The sequence below is a fragment of the Peromyscus leucopus genome, chromosome 6, assembly GCF_004664715.2.
Source record: "Peromyscus leucopus breed LL Stock chromosome 6, UCI_PerLeu_2.1, whole genome shotgun sequence".
Taxonomy (NCBI): domain Eukaryota; kingdom Metazoa; phylum Chordata; class Mammalia; order Rodentia; family Cricetidae; genus Peromyscus; species Peromyscus leucopus.
The window spans coordinates 88,279,897-88,294,480 of NC_051068.1; the positions used below are offsets into that span (position 1 = coordinate 88,279,897).

Sequence of the window (14,584 nt, forward strand, 5' to 3'; positions counted from 1 at the left end):
GCCTAGAAAGTCAATGGATCCCTGTGATTTCTATGGGAAGTCAATCCAATATATTTAATGAAGTTCTACGTTCTTATAGATGAAACTTTCACCCCTCATCCCCTATCATCTCTCAGACTGTCACACAGGAGTCTGCAACTAAACTGGCTTTCTTAGTGTCTCTATCTGTTTACACTTAGACTTCAGTGACTCTTGCACATCTTGTCATTTCATCAGGAAATTATATATCACTGAAATTTTCCTTTAATTTTAATGAGAAATAAAAGATCATGCGTTTTAAATCCTTAAATTTATGTTAGCTCTTTATTTTATTTTAATCCACTGAAAATCAAACATAAGAACTTTCTTTTATTTTCTCCTTTTTTCTTTTTTTTCTATTTTTCTTTTTTTCTTATTTTTCTTTCTTTCTCCACTCTCGATATTTATTCAATATAGTACTTGAAGTTGTAGCTAGAGCAGTAAGACAACAAAAGGAGATCAAGGGGATACAAATTGGAAAGGAAGAAGTCAAACTTTCACTATTTGCAGATGATATGATACTACACGTAAGTGACCCCCAAAATTCTACCAGGGAACTCCTACAGCTGATAAACTCCTTCACTAAAGTAACAGGATGTAAGATCAACTCAAAAAAATCAGTAGCCCTCCTATACACAAATGATTAAAAGGAATGAAAAAGAAGTCAGAGAAACATCACCCTTTACAATATTCACAAATAATATAAAATACCTTGGGATAACACTAACTAAACAAGTGAAGGACCTGCTAAGAACTTTAAGTCTCTAAAGGAAGGATTTAAAGAAGGTATCAGAAAATGGAAGGATCTTCCTTGCCCATATATAGGTAGGATTAACAGAGTTTTTGTCTTTATGTAAGAAAGAAAATTTAGAATCAGCTCATATTATACATGAAAACAAAAATGTGAATAATATCCAAGCATGACAGGTCCACAGAGGAAGAACTTGTTTAAAGGATTTATCTTTTACTACAGTGTGGTGTAACATATTTTAGTTTTTTGGCAAACCAACAAACAAAACAAAAAACAAAAACAAACCAAAAAAAAAAAAACCCTTTAAAATAATCTCTTTTTAATTGACTGTATTTTGGTTTAATTTCCTATGGCCTTCAAGGAAATTTGAGAAGTATATAATTATATTTGTATTTTTGTGCCTTTGTATTATTTAGTAGAAATATTTTTAAAGTCTTTTCATTTTAATTTATTTTTATATTTTTTAATCCATCCTAATCCTGCTTACATTGTTATTTGAAGTTTGTTATGTTGTACAAAAATAAAAATTAAAAATTGAAGCTTTAGTAATAAAGACAGGATACAATTTGTTATTTCGTTAACATTAAAGTATGTTATTGAATGGGTGCTAATTTAACGACGCAGCCATCTATTAAATATTTTTAATTTAAGTAACTTTTTTTTGACAGCCAAATCGTCTTCAATGAGAGAATATGTCTCTAGGCAGATGGGCCTGGGGCCCTCACTGCACAGCTTGTTCATTGGCACTGCCTCCAGAATCCTATGGATTCATCACATCTGGAAGCTCCAGAGGGATGGAGAAGGGCTCTCTGTGCAGGGCTTCACAGGCATCATCTGCACCGAAGGCCTGGCCCACTATGGCTGGGGCATGTATCCAAGCTGTCTGGCTAGTGAAGCCACAGTCACCCAGAGTTTTTCTGTCATCAAGGAGCTGGTCAACCTCGTACAACCGCTGCTCTTCTGGAGGCCGCTGGAGGATGCCTTTAGCTGGAACACTGTACTCGATTCCTTAGCTTCCATGAAGATGGTGGTCTTGTGGCGTCGGATCATGAGAAACACCTTCTCTGATGATTGTGAGTCCCATGATGCAGAGCCAGCTCTGGTGCTTTCCCTGAAGGCTTTATAGGAGCCAGGGAAAAAAAGGAGTCATTCTTTCTTCAAATACAACTCCTGTAATCTAAAAACCTTTAAACCAGGAATCCGGAGACAGGCTGGATGATCTCTTGAGTTTGAAGGCAGCTTGGTAGACATACAGAATTCCAAGACAGCCAGGTCTACACAGAAAGACCCTGACTCAAAAATATAAAAGTATAGAGGAAAAATACACAAAACATATCTCGTTGCGTAGAGACAACCAGAACTCTCCTGCTTCTCCAAGAATCTTGCCATGTGGCTCGTGGCTTACCGGTGTCTTCACATGCTTCTTATCAAGGGGGCAGCTAAGAACTTTCTTTACTAATAGAAAAAGTTTAAAGAAAACAATGCTTTCAGAATACAGAATTCATAAAAATTACAGTATTGCACCTTAAATGAATAATATGAATTAAAAAATCCTATTGTACAAAATTAGGTATTTAAAATCTTATAAAGAACATTTTTTGGGGTGCTTTTGATTTGTCCCTACTGACCCCTGTAATTATTCATGAACTGTTACTTTTATTTTTACAAAAAATTATTTTTAAAAATAATTTTATTCTATTAATGGTGCTCGTGTGTGTGTGTGTGTGTGTATGTGTGTGTGTGAGTGCAGTGCTTGTGGAAGCCAGAGAAAGATGCTGAATTCCTTGAAGCTACATATGGTTGTGAACTTTCCAGTGTGGCGGCTGGAAACTGAACTTGGAAGAGTATCAACACTCTTAATGACTGAAAAATTTTCTATACTCAAAATTGACATTTTTTTACTCCCATGTGGTTATCCCAAGAATTTCAAAGTCCTTCTTCTTGTAAAATTGCTGTACATTGCTGAAGTTTATATTGTACTTCAGTTGTATAAGGAAACACACATATCCACACACACTCACACACTATATATATATATATATGTACATATATACATATATATATGTATATATAGTGTGTTTATGATATAATAAACAAAGTATATCATAAAATAATATACAACAATTTATTTTCTGATGAAACACAACTTGTAAAGGAAACTTTTATTGTTGTGACCTTTATTTCCAAACTATTCAAGCATATGAATTCTATTTCTCTGCCCTCAGGTACCTGAAAAAAGATTTGAGAAATTTTGTCACAGGAGCTAAAATCATTCTTAGAAGCAAGCAGTGCTTAGAATAATAAAATATTTTATTATTATTTTTAATTTAATTTAATTTTACTTATCAGCCATGTATTCCCCCTGTCCTCCCCCTCCCCATTTCCATCTCCTCCAGGGCAAGAACTCCCCTGGGGATTCAGGTCAGCCTGGTAGATTCAGTCGAGGCAGGTCCAGTCCTCTCCTCCCTTCACCCAAGCTCAGCAAAGTGTCCCAGCATAGGTCCCTGGCTCCAAAAAGCCAGCTCATACACTAAGGACAGGTCCTGTTCCCACTGCCTGGGGGCCTCTCAAACAGTTAAAGCTAATCGACTGTCTCACTTATCCAGAGGGCCTGATCCAGTTGGAGGCTCCTTAGCTATTGGTTCATAGTTCATGTGTTTCCACTAGTTTGGGTATTTGTCCCTGTGCTTTTTCCAATCAGCTGGATCAAGAACAGAGAGGGAGAACAAGGAAAGAGAGACCATGATAAATGAAGACCCCATGGGAATAGGAAGAAGCAAAGTGCTAGAGAGGTCCCCAGAAATCCATAAAGATACCTCCACAATAGACTATTGGCAATAGTAGAGAGAAAGCCCAAACTGACCTACTCTGGTGATCGGATGGCCAAACACCCTAACTGTCCTGGTAGAACTCTCATCCAATGACTGATGGAAGCAGATGCAGAGATCCACGGCCAGGCCCCAGGTGGAGCTCCAGGAGTCCAATGGGCTAGAAAGAGGAGAGATTGTATGAATGAAACATTTTATTACAATAACAATATCTGAAAAATTCATCTTTTAGGGCATTCATTGCTTTCTTAAAAGAAACAGTACAAATGTGTTTGGAACCCAATGTTTCTGAGTCCATAGAACTATCTCTAAGGTAAACGTTGTTTCTCACAGTTTAATCCATTCAATCAATTAAATTAGCCAGAGTTCCATGAATAAAGCCATTGTACTGTATCTTCAATGAAAAAAATTTAGAATATATTTGCTATTTTCTAAAAGTGCTTCCACAAAATCAGTGGTCTGAGTGTTAACAACTGCAAAGCATTCATATGTCCAACAATTCTTGTCTACCATGTGTGCAAATTGTATTCACTTATCCAAACACCCTAAAGGGTTATCACAGTGCAACACCAACTCTAAGTACCATAAGCATCTAGATTACAACTGGAAAAGTTTTATTCTTGCTATGTACATTGTTTCAATCAAGGGTTATTGTGATTCTGACATAAAACCTCTCTCTTACCTTGTTTCTGCAAGCCCCAACTGCACATTATTTCTGTTCAAAATACAGTGATGGTACAAACACAGGATTGCCATAGTGTAGGACATTGTTAAGAAAAAAGCTTTAATATCCTATGTAGTTTATAAATTAGACACAGCTAATTCTTACAGTTCTTGAAGTTGGGAAGTTCAGATCAAGGCACCCACAGATTCAGTATGGTGAGACTTGTTTCTTGTCTTATAAATGACTCTTTCCTGCTGTGTCCTCATATGAGAGAGGAAGAAAATGAGCCCTGTGGGTTGACTAAATACAGGTGCAGTTTTCTAACCAAATTCTAACAAGTTTTCTTAAACAAAGTTTAATCTAGAAGAAAATGGGGACAAATGGTTAATATTTTAGATAAACATCATACATGCAATGAAGTTCCATTGGGTCATACTTCTTTATTTAGAAAGAAATTATTAGGAAGAAATGTTGTGAAGTTTGATTCTACCCTGGGCTAACCATAGTTTGGTTCCCCACTGTCCAGGCAATAGGGAATGGGCTCCCTCTCATGATGTGGGCCCCAAGCTAAATTAAACATTGGTTGTCTACTCCCACAGTTCTGTACCACCATTGTCCCAGCACACCTTTCAGGCAGGACAGATTGTAAGTGAAGAGTTTTGTGGCTGGGTTGGTGTGCAGGCTTCTCTTTCTGTAGCCTGAAGAGTACCTTCTTGTGCCAAAGAGTCTAGAATGTAGGGCTGAAGGCTCCAAGCCCACACCAACTAGACCTCAATTTGTTCAATGCAATGAGTGGAAGTTATCCTTAGCAGTGGGTCCCTGCTGTCAGTTTCCAGAGGGAGACCTTCTGTCCTAGAACAGCTCAGGTTGTTTAGTGATCACTAATTGACCTGATAGTCTGCTATACTCATATATCAGTGCCTCGTCCAGTCATCATAAGAGGGACTTCTGGCAGCAGACAAGAACAGGTGCAGAGACCCATAGCCAGACATTATGATGAGAGAGAGTCTAAATTGGAGGTCTCTATTGTATCCTTCTCAGAGATCATGGATCTCTATGGAAGTGGGTGTGGAGGTATGTAGGGAGTGCGGGGAGGAGACTGTAGACGTTAGAGGGGATGGAGGATACCAGGAAAATATAGCTCACTAAAATCTACTAAGCAGGGCTCACATGGGCTTACAGAGACTGAAACAGCAAGCACAATACCTGCATGGTCTGCACTAAGTCGTCTGCATATATGTTACAGCTGATAACTTAGTGTTCTTGTGAGAATCTTAACAGTGGGAATGTGTGTATCTGTGATTCTTTCGCCTACTCCTGGTACTCCTCCTCCTACTGAGTCACCTTGATATGAGGGCTTTCATCTTGCCTTATTATATCTTTTTAAAATTGTTTTTTATTCTTCTCTCATAAAATACACATCCAAACCACAGCGTTCCCTCCCTCTCTTCCTTTCAATACTTGCAATTTTCTCTCCCCCAGATCCACTGCTCTTCTATTTCCCTTCAGAGAAGAGCAGGCCTCCCAGGGATATCAACCAAACTCAGCATAACATGGAAACAATAAGACTAGGCATAAACCCTCATATTAAGGCTAGATTGGGCAACCCAGTATGAGAAAATATGTCCCATGAGCGGCCATAAGAATCAGAGACACCCCTACTCCAAATTCTATGAGTACAACAAAAACCTTAAGCCGAAGAACCATATGGTGCAGACACATGCAGGCTCCATGGTTTTGGCTTCAGTCTCTGTGAGCCCCTGTGAGTCTGGCTAGTTGATTTAGAGGACCATGTTCTCCTGGTATCCTCGAACCCTCCGGTTCCTACAGTCGTTCCTCCCTCTCTTCTGCAGATTTCCCTGAGTTCCACCTAATCTTTGGTTATACGTCTCTGTCTGCATCTGCTTCCATTAACCACTGAATGAAATCTCTTTGTTGATTGGGCTAGGCACCAATCTGTAAGTATAGCAAAGTGTTATTAGAAATTTGTTTTTCATTTTTCTTTTCTTTTCTTTCTTTAGTGTGTATGTGTGTGTGTGTGTGTGTGTGTGTGTGTGTGTGTGTGTGTGTGTGTCTGTGTGTGTCTGTGTGTGACTTGTGTCTGGTTCTACTCTAGGTTTCTGAGCATTCAAGCTTCCAGATACTGGCCATCTAGGTGGTGTCAGACAACGTGTGGACCTCTGCTTAGACTAGTCATTGGTTTACCACTCCTGAAAGCTCTGAGCCACGATTGCAACAGAGCATGTTGCAGGCTGTGGGTCATCGATATTTGTGACCAGGTTGGTGTTCCAGTCCCACTACTGGAGCCTGTCCAAGTTACAGAAGATGGCTAGTTCAGGCTCCATATTGTCTATTACCAGAGTCCTTGCTAGGGTCAAACTCATAGGTTCTGGGAAGTTTCCACTGGAACAGGTTTCCATATCACCCCTAAATGTCCACCGATTTCAGTCATCTTGCCCAGTACTCTCTCCCTCTGTTCCTCCCTCCCCTACTTGATCCATCCTGCTCTAATCCCCACCTGCTCCCAGTCCACCCACAAAATTTATTCTATTTCTCCTTCAAGGCAGATCCATGTGCCACCACCACCCCAGACCTTTCCTCTTTATCTGACTTCTCTGGATCTGTGCTTGTAGTGTAATTATTCTTTATTAAACAGCTAATATCCAGCTATACATGATTACATATCATGTTTGTCTTTGTGGCACTGAGTTGCCTCAATCAGACCTCAAACATTTTTAATAGTTCCATCCATTTGCCTGCAAATTTCATAATGTCATTTTGTCTAACAACTGAAGAATAATCCATTGTGTAAATATACCACATTTTCTTTATCCATTCTTCAGTTAATGGAAATCTAAGTTGTTTCCAGTTTATGGCTATTATAAATAAAGCAGGTGTGAACATAGCTGAGCAAATGTCCCTATAGTAAGATAGGAAGTTTTTGGTTTTATGCCCAAGAGTCATATAGTAGAATCCTGAGGTAGATCAATTCTCAATTTTCTGAAGACCTGCCATATTGATTTCCATAGTGGTTATAGGAGTTTGCACTTCCACCAGCAGTGAAGGAGTCTTCCCTTTTCTCCATATCTTTACCAGAATGAGCTGTCATTTCTGTCCTTGATCTTTGCCATTTTGACATGTGTAAGATAGAATCTTAAAGTAGTTATGATTTTCATTTCCCTGAACATTTCTTTAAGTGTTTGTCAGCCATATCAGAGCGCTTTAATGAGAATAGTCTGTTTAGATTTGTACCCCATCTTTTAATTGGATTATTTGGTTTGTTGATGTCTAGTTTCTTGAGTTCTTTATGTATTTTGGATAAAAGCTCTGTATAGGATGTAGAGTTGATAAAAAAAAAAAAGAAAGAAAAAAAAACTTTTCCCATTCTGTTTTTTTGTCCATACTGATGGTGTCTTTTGCCTTACAGAAACTTTTCAGTTTCATGAGGTTTCATTTATTAGTTGTTTATATTAGTGAATCAGCTATTGGTGTTCTGTTATGGAAGCTGACTAAAGTGCTAATATGTTTAAAGATATTCCCTACTGATTCAGTGTGTCTAATTTTATGTTGAAGCTTTTATCCATTTGGACGAGTTTTGTGTAAGGTGATAAACATAGATCTATTTGTGTTCTTCTACATATACACATCCAGTTAGACAAGCACCATTTGTCGGAGATGCTTTCTTTTTTCTATTGTGTGTGTCTTGCTCCTTTATTAGGAATAATATGGGGCTGGAGAGATGGTTCAGCCATTAAAGGCTAGGCTCACAACCAAAAAAAATTATAAAAATAATATGTCCATAGATGCATGGATTTACGTGTGGGTCTTTGATTCAATTTCTTTGATCAATGTGTTTGCTTTTCTGCCAATGCCATACAGTTTTTATTATTACTATATAGTATAGTTTGATATTATACTACATGATACATCTGAAAGTTCTCTTAATTGTTCAGGATTGGTTTGGCTACCTTGTTTTTGTTTGTTTGTTGGTTTGTTTGTCTGTTTGTTTGTTTTTCATATGATTTGAGAATTGTCCTCTAAAGGTCTGTAAAAATTTGTGTTGAAATTTTGATGGGGTTGCTTTGAATCTATAGATTGCTTTCTACCATTTTTACTATGTTAATTCTACTAATCCATGAACACAGGAGATCTTACCATCTTCTGATTTCTTCTCCAATTTCTTTCTTCAAAGATTTGAAGTTTTGTCAAATAAGTCTTTCACTTGCTTGTTTAGGCTTACCCTCAAGATATTTTATATTGTTGTGGCTATTGTGAAGCATGTTGTTTCCCTGATTTCATTCTCAGTCCATTTGTCATTTCTATAGTGGAGGGACAATGACTTTTTAAAGTTAGTATCATATCCAGGCAGCTCACTGAAGATGTTTATTAGCTATAGGTGTCCTCTGGTAGAATTTTTTGGGCCTCTATGCATACTCTCATTGTCTTCAAATACTGATACTTTGATTTCTTCCTTCCCAATCTGTATCCCCTTAATCTCCTTCAGTTGACTTATTGCTGTAGTTAGGACTTTAAATACTATATTGAATACATATGGAGAGAGTGGAAAGCCCTTGTCTTGTTCCTGATTTTAGTGAAATTGCTTTGAGTTTCTCTCTTTTTAATTTAATGTTGCCTATGGAATTTATATGAATTCTCTTTATTATGTTTATGTATGTCATTTTATCTCTACTCTTTCTAGGACCTTTATCATGAAGGTGTGCTGGGTTTTGTCAAAGACATTTTGGTGTCTAATGAGATGATCATGTGTTGTTTTTGTCTTTCAGTTTGTTTATATAGTAGACTCCACCGACTGATTTTCATATGTTGAACCATCCCTGCACCTCTGTAATCAAGTCTACTTGATCAGGGTAGATGATCTTTACAGACCCCTGCCTCACACAAGAACAGGTAGGCACTCCATATTATTATCGTTTATCCTGTCTGGGTGTTGTCTTTTGGGTTCCTACTCTTTTCTGAAGTGGAAGTGGAAGGGGAATGGATTTTAGAGAGATGGGTTGTGGGGGATGGGCTAGAAGGAGTGAAGGAAGGAGAAACTGCAGTTGCAATGTGCTATGTAAAAAAGAATCTATTTCTTTTTCGACACAATAATTTTTATTGATTATTTAGGAATTTCACATAACACACCCTGATCACATTCACATCCCAGCTCTCACAGGTCCACTTCCAGCCCTGAGACCTCTGCAAAACAAAAAAAAAGAAGAAAAGAAGAAAAACAATGCCAAGTTCAATTTGTGTTACTCATTTACTCTCTGGAACATGATTAGACTCCCTATGAACACCCCCTATAAAAAACTGAGTCCTACATGCCACCACGGGCCATGTAGGTGTTTATTTGGCCTTTCTGAGGCTGGGTCTTTTTGATGTCTGGGGCTCATGATATCTCTGAAAGCCATGTTGATGTCCATGACCTACGCTGTACCAGAAACCATGTGGAAGTCCATGATATGTGCTGCTGCCAACAATAAAGGGCAAGAAAACTTCTTTTCAGTGGCATCAATGACTATAGATTCACAGTTGAGAAAGATAGACATAGAAGGTTTCTGTCACACCCTTTCTCCCTAACCCCCCCCCAAAGAATCTACTTTCAATTAAAAATGTGTTGTGAAGTCTAAATTTACAGTGATTATCAGAGTCATAGAGACAACCAGCCCACTTAATAAGCCTTCTTCAAATTTGAGAATGTAAAAACTAATTTACTGAAAAAATAATGAAGTGGTTCATCAAATGAAAGAAGGCATAAAACGCTTTGGAATATACTGAATCACAGACTTATTACATTGATCCCTCAAGGGATCTTTTCTATTTCTTTTGCATTTTAAAGCAAACAAATTAGGATTAGACCTGAACAAACTATTCTAGTTAGACATGGAGGTGAAATTTATACTTTTTCCATGAGGAGAGTTTCAGTGCTTGGGTTCATATTCAGATAGGCTATTCTTTAAGATATTAGTTCCAGAAGAACTAGGCTACAAAGAACAGGAATGTCACTGATCCGAAGGTGGCAAGATCTAGAAGAGTGGAGTTGACAAATGAGGCAGACTAAAGTCTCATGCAACAGTGAACTTTATTCAGAGCATCAGACAACTTATAATCTGAGGGTTAAGGAAAGTCACAAGTAGTGTTCTCATGAGTTCAAGCTGCATACAATCATAAAGACAAGCCACACGTGGCAAAACATGTTTTTCTATAGAGGCATATAAAGGATAGTTTAAATATTTAAATGAATAACAGCAGCAATCAATAATAAGTAACATGAAGTAAATTCATGTCTATACACTATACCTCATAGGAACATAAAAACATATTTCAAGATGAATTCTGTCCTTTGAAGAAACTGAGGTTATAAGACTCCTGTCTTGTTTTATTGGAGTGTTCTTACAAGCTCGCAGAATTCCTCTCAAATAACTCCATTCTTGGACTGTGTTCTGACAAGGAAAAAAATCATTCCTCCAACTCCTCTGTGCAGCTAGACTTTCATATTGCATATAATGATTTTTTGTGCAATATGCAAATGAGTTGATGAGGGTTGTAAGCAGGGAAATAGTCATTTTATTGTTTTGTCTGGGTCATATTGCTGTGCTTTAACACCTTTTCTCAATCTTTTTCTTGATTACCAAGGATTTAACTCATGCAAACATTTAGAACTACGCAGTGTCATTGCTGTGAAAGGCAGCACAAATGTCCAACACACTACCATTCAGCCAATAGTGTCAAGAGGTGAGGTAACTTGTTGTCATTACTGAAAACATTTTCTATCTTCAAATCTAGTACTTTTCCCCAAATCCCTCACTATTTGGATCAAAGCAATATACTATATTATTTATTATATCTGTGAAGAAAATTACTGGAATCATAATTTAGTTCTGACTAATGAATTTATTTCCAAAATGTACAGAAAATCTATAATCTGAAACAATATTTTACAAAGATATAGTGAATCTTTATAGTGAAATATATAGTTGTGTATGTGTATATATCTATGAACAAAAATTATCCTAGTCATTTTTAATGTACAACTAAGAGGTATGAAGTATAATTACTTTTTAACCCATGTCTCCATTTTTCTCCCATACTCTAGTTTTATAAAACTTAAACACTATACTCATTAAATAATAACTCCCCATTTTCCTTTTCCCCAATTCTCAAACACTCTACTTCAGTATCTTTAATTTACTATTTCATAAGAAGAAGCTTCTAGTATATGTCTTGTTGTGTCTGGCTTAATATATATATATATATATATATATATATATATATATATATATTAAGCACTTTGTACTATATATATATAGTACAAAGAGCTTCATGTACAACCATGTTGTAGAATGTGTCAGAATCATCTGTTTTAAGGTTAATACCACTTATTTCAATGAATATACACTCATTAATCAAGTGAACACATTCCTGCTTTCATCTTTAAGCTATTATAAATGATTCCTTTTTTAATACAAATAAATAAGTATTTCTATAAGAGTATAAGAGTATACCCTTTTTTTTGGTTCTTAGAGACAGGGTTTCTCTGTGTAGCTTTGCACCTTTCCTGGAACTCACTCTGTAGCCCAGGCTGGCCTTGAACTCACAGAGATCCACCTGGCTACTTTTAATTCTTTTGAGTATGCACACAACCTGGAAGTGGAATTCCTGTGTTATACAGTAATTTTGCTTTGAATATGTTAAAGAATAATCATTCTGTCTGCTACTCATAATGTACCTGAGTTTCTACACACACTTGAAAGTATTTATTTTCAACTGTATTTTCACATATTTACCTTAATAATACACATGATGAAATTTCACCATGATTTTAGTTTGAATTTTCTAATAATTTGGGATGAGAAATGCTCATGTAGTTATCAACCATTTTATGCTTTCTTGGACAAATGTTGATTCAAGTTCTATGCCAAATTTAAAACATTTGCTTTTAGAATGTAAGTAGGTTTTTTTGCTCTATTTACTGGATATTAACTTAAATGTGTGTTTGTGTCTGTGTATATCTTTACATGGGTATATACATGTAAGTTCATAAAGGCTATGTCTGTACAGGCTAAAGATATCACTCAGATGTCCATGAACCTGGAATTGAACTCATCTGTGAACCTCTGGAGCCCCTAGACACTGGTACTGAGAACGTAACTCAGATCTTCTGCAAGAGAAGTATGTAGTATTAACTAGTAAGTCATCTCTCCAGCTCCGAGAATCCAAATATAAAGAAAAGATTCTTTGTTTTTATCATATCCAGCTCATATATTTCTAGGCTTAATATTTTTCAGTGCCACAGGTATATTGAAACTATATTGTCTCTCACCTGTTTCTTCTCAGATTAGTCAAGGAAAATGGTATTTCAGATCCCTGAAGTTGTAGAAAGAGACAAAAAGACTGGAAAAAAGGAGAGAGTATATATAAACCCTGGGGTTGAGATCAAAACTTGGTTTTTCCATGATTCTTCTCTCTGATGATTTAATACAAGAGTCTTGCCACAGAGGGTGCTGAATAGCATGAATCCAGAGAAAGGATTTGGTAGAGATATCCAAGACCTTTTATTCAACAAAAGATTTCCTAGTAACATGAGAAGCTCCATCCTTAAAGTCTCTCCTACAGGATTATCCAAATGTAAGCTGAATAAGAATGACACCAATGGACAAGCCAACATGGATGGCGGCACATCCACATGGCCTTATCTGTAGCTAGAGTTTTCCTGCCTTGCCCACAGTCAGGACAAATATCTGTCACTCACCAGTCCCACAGCCACTCAGACCCAACTAAGTAAACACAGAGCCTTATATTGCTTACAAACTGTATGGCCGTAGCAGGCTTCTTGCTAACTGTTCTTATAGCTTAAATTAATCCATTTCCATAAATCCATGCCTTGCCACGTGGCTTGTGGTTTACCGGCATCTTCACATGGTGCTTGTCATGGCGGCGGCTGGCAGTGACTCCCTTTCCCTTCCTGTTCCCTTAATTCTCCTCTCTGTTAGTCCCACCTATACTTCCTGCCTGGCCACTGGCCAATCAGTGTTTTATTTGTTGAGCAGTCAGAGTAATTTGACATACAGACCATCCCACAGCACTTATTCCTACAAAAAGAATTCTAGGCAACTGAGTACAGCTGGAAATGGGATAGGAAGTCGTTTCCAGGGAAGAACACACCAATGTGTTGTCCAGTGCCAAAGAAAGCATAAATACAAGTAACATTTAATGGACTGGACAGGTTATATATAGAATATTTATGTATATGTAATAACAATTAATGAAAAAAGAGCCTGTGCATTTGAAGGAAAGCAGAAAAGGGTATATGGGCATGTTTGGAGAAAGAAAAAGGAAAAGCAAAGCATTCTAATTATAATATCAGAAATTTAAAAAAAGACTTCAAGGTGTGATATTTTGATGGTATCTTTCCAATTCATAAACCTCTAAAGCAGAGTTAAATTTTCTCACACTGTTTGGTTGGAATGTGTATCTAACCTAATCTATAAATGCTTGCTGCCATTTATGAACTTGTTCAGAGACGTTAACATAGCAGAACAGTCAATAAATGCAATATTGAAAATTTTAAATCTGATGATAAAACATTATGTTCCCTGTGCTAGAAAAAGTTACGCATTTTGTCTGACACTATGTATCCAACATTAGTAAGTACTTCATTAAGTAAACAGCAAAATAGAACAAGATCCAGAGAATTGGAGAATTCTGTGATTCAAAACCTCCCTGCCACTGAATTCATACAGAAGATACCAGGATGCTTATTTCTTGGGCCCTGAAGGACTCAAAGCATCACTGCTGAACACTTTGGGAGTCCGTTTTTATGATCTCATTTCCTGTCACTCACTCACAAGGATCTGCTTTCATTAAATAGATTTATATGTTCCCATTCTCCCTCATCCTTTTTTAAAGCATGTGTTCTGATGCCCTTCTCCCCTTTAGCCCCAAAATTCACATAGGCTTTACCAATGTGCATCTCTTCTTTTTTCCTAGGTAACTAGTTTAACAATTGGATGTCTATAATAATATGCAAAGTATGCTACAGAGCTTGGGGTAATAAGTAGCATCTACAGACATGAAAAGGTTTTTATTAGGTAGTATTAATACTTTCAGGTATGTTGAGAATTTTTTCTTAGAAGAAAGAATATCCTTGTGTTTTCTATAATGATGTGTTTCCAATAATGATAATAATAATTAACTAGTTATTATTATTATTATCATTATTGGATTTTCTCTTCAAAGCAGAGCACATGGCATTTTTTTTATTTACTGAGAAGGAGAAAACGTGTGCAGCTTGGTTGAAGAAAACTGCTCATGCATTCT

At 36.8% G+C, this 14,584-nt stretch overlaps 1 pseudogene; it reads right to left on the minus strand.

Moving 5' to 3' along the window:
• Window positions 1-1,490: 1,490 nt before the first annotated feature.
• The window catches only part of LOC114711017, a 29,325-nt pseudogene continuing 16,231 nt past the window's right edge, over window positions 1,491-14,584 (minus strand).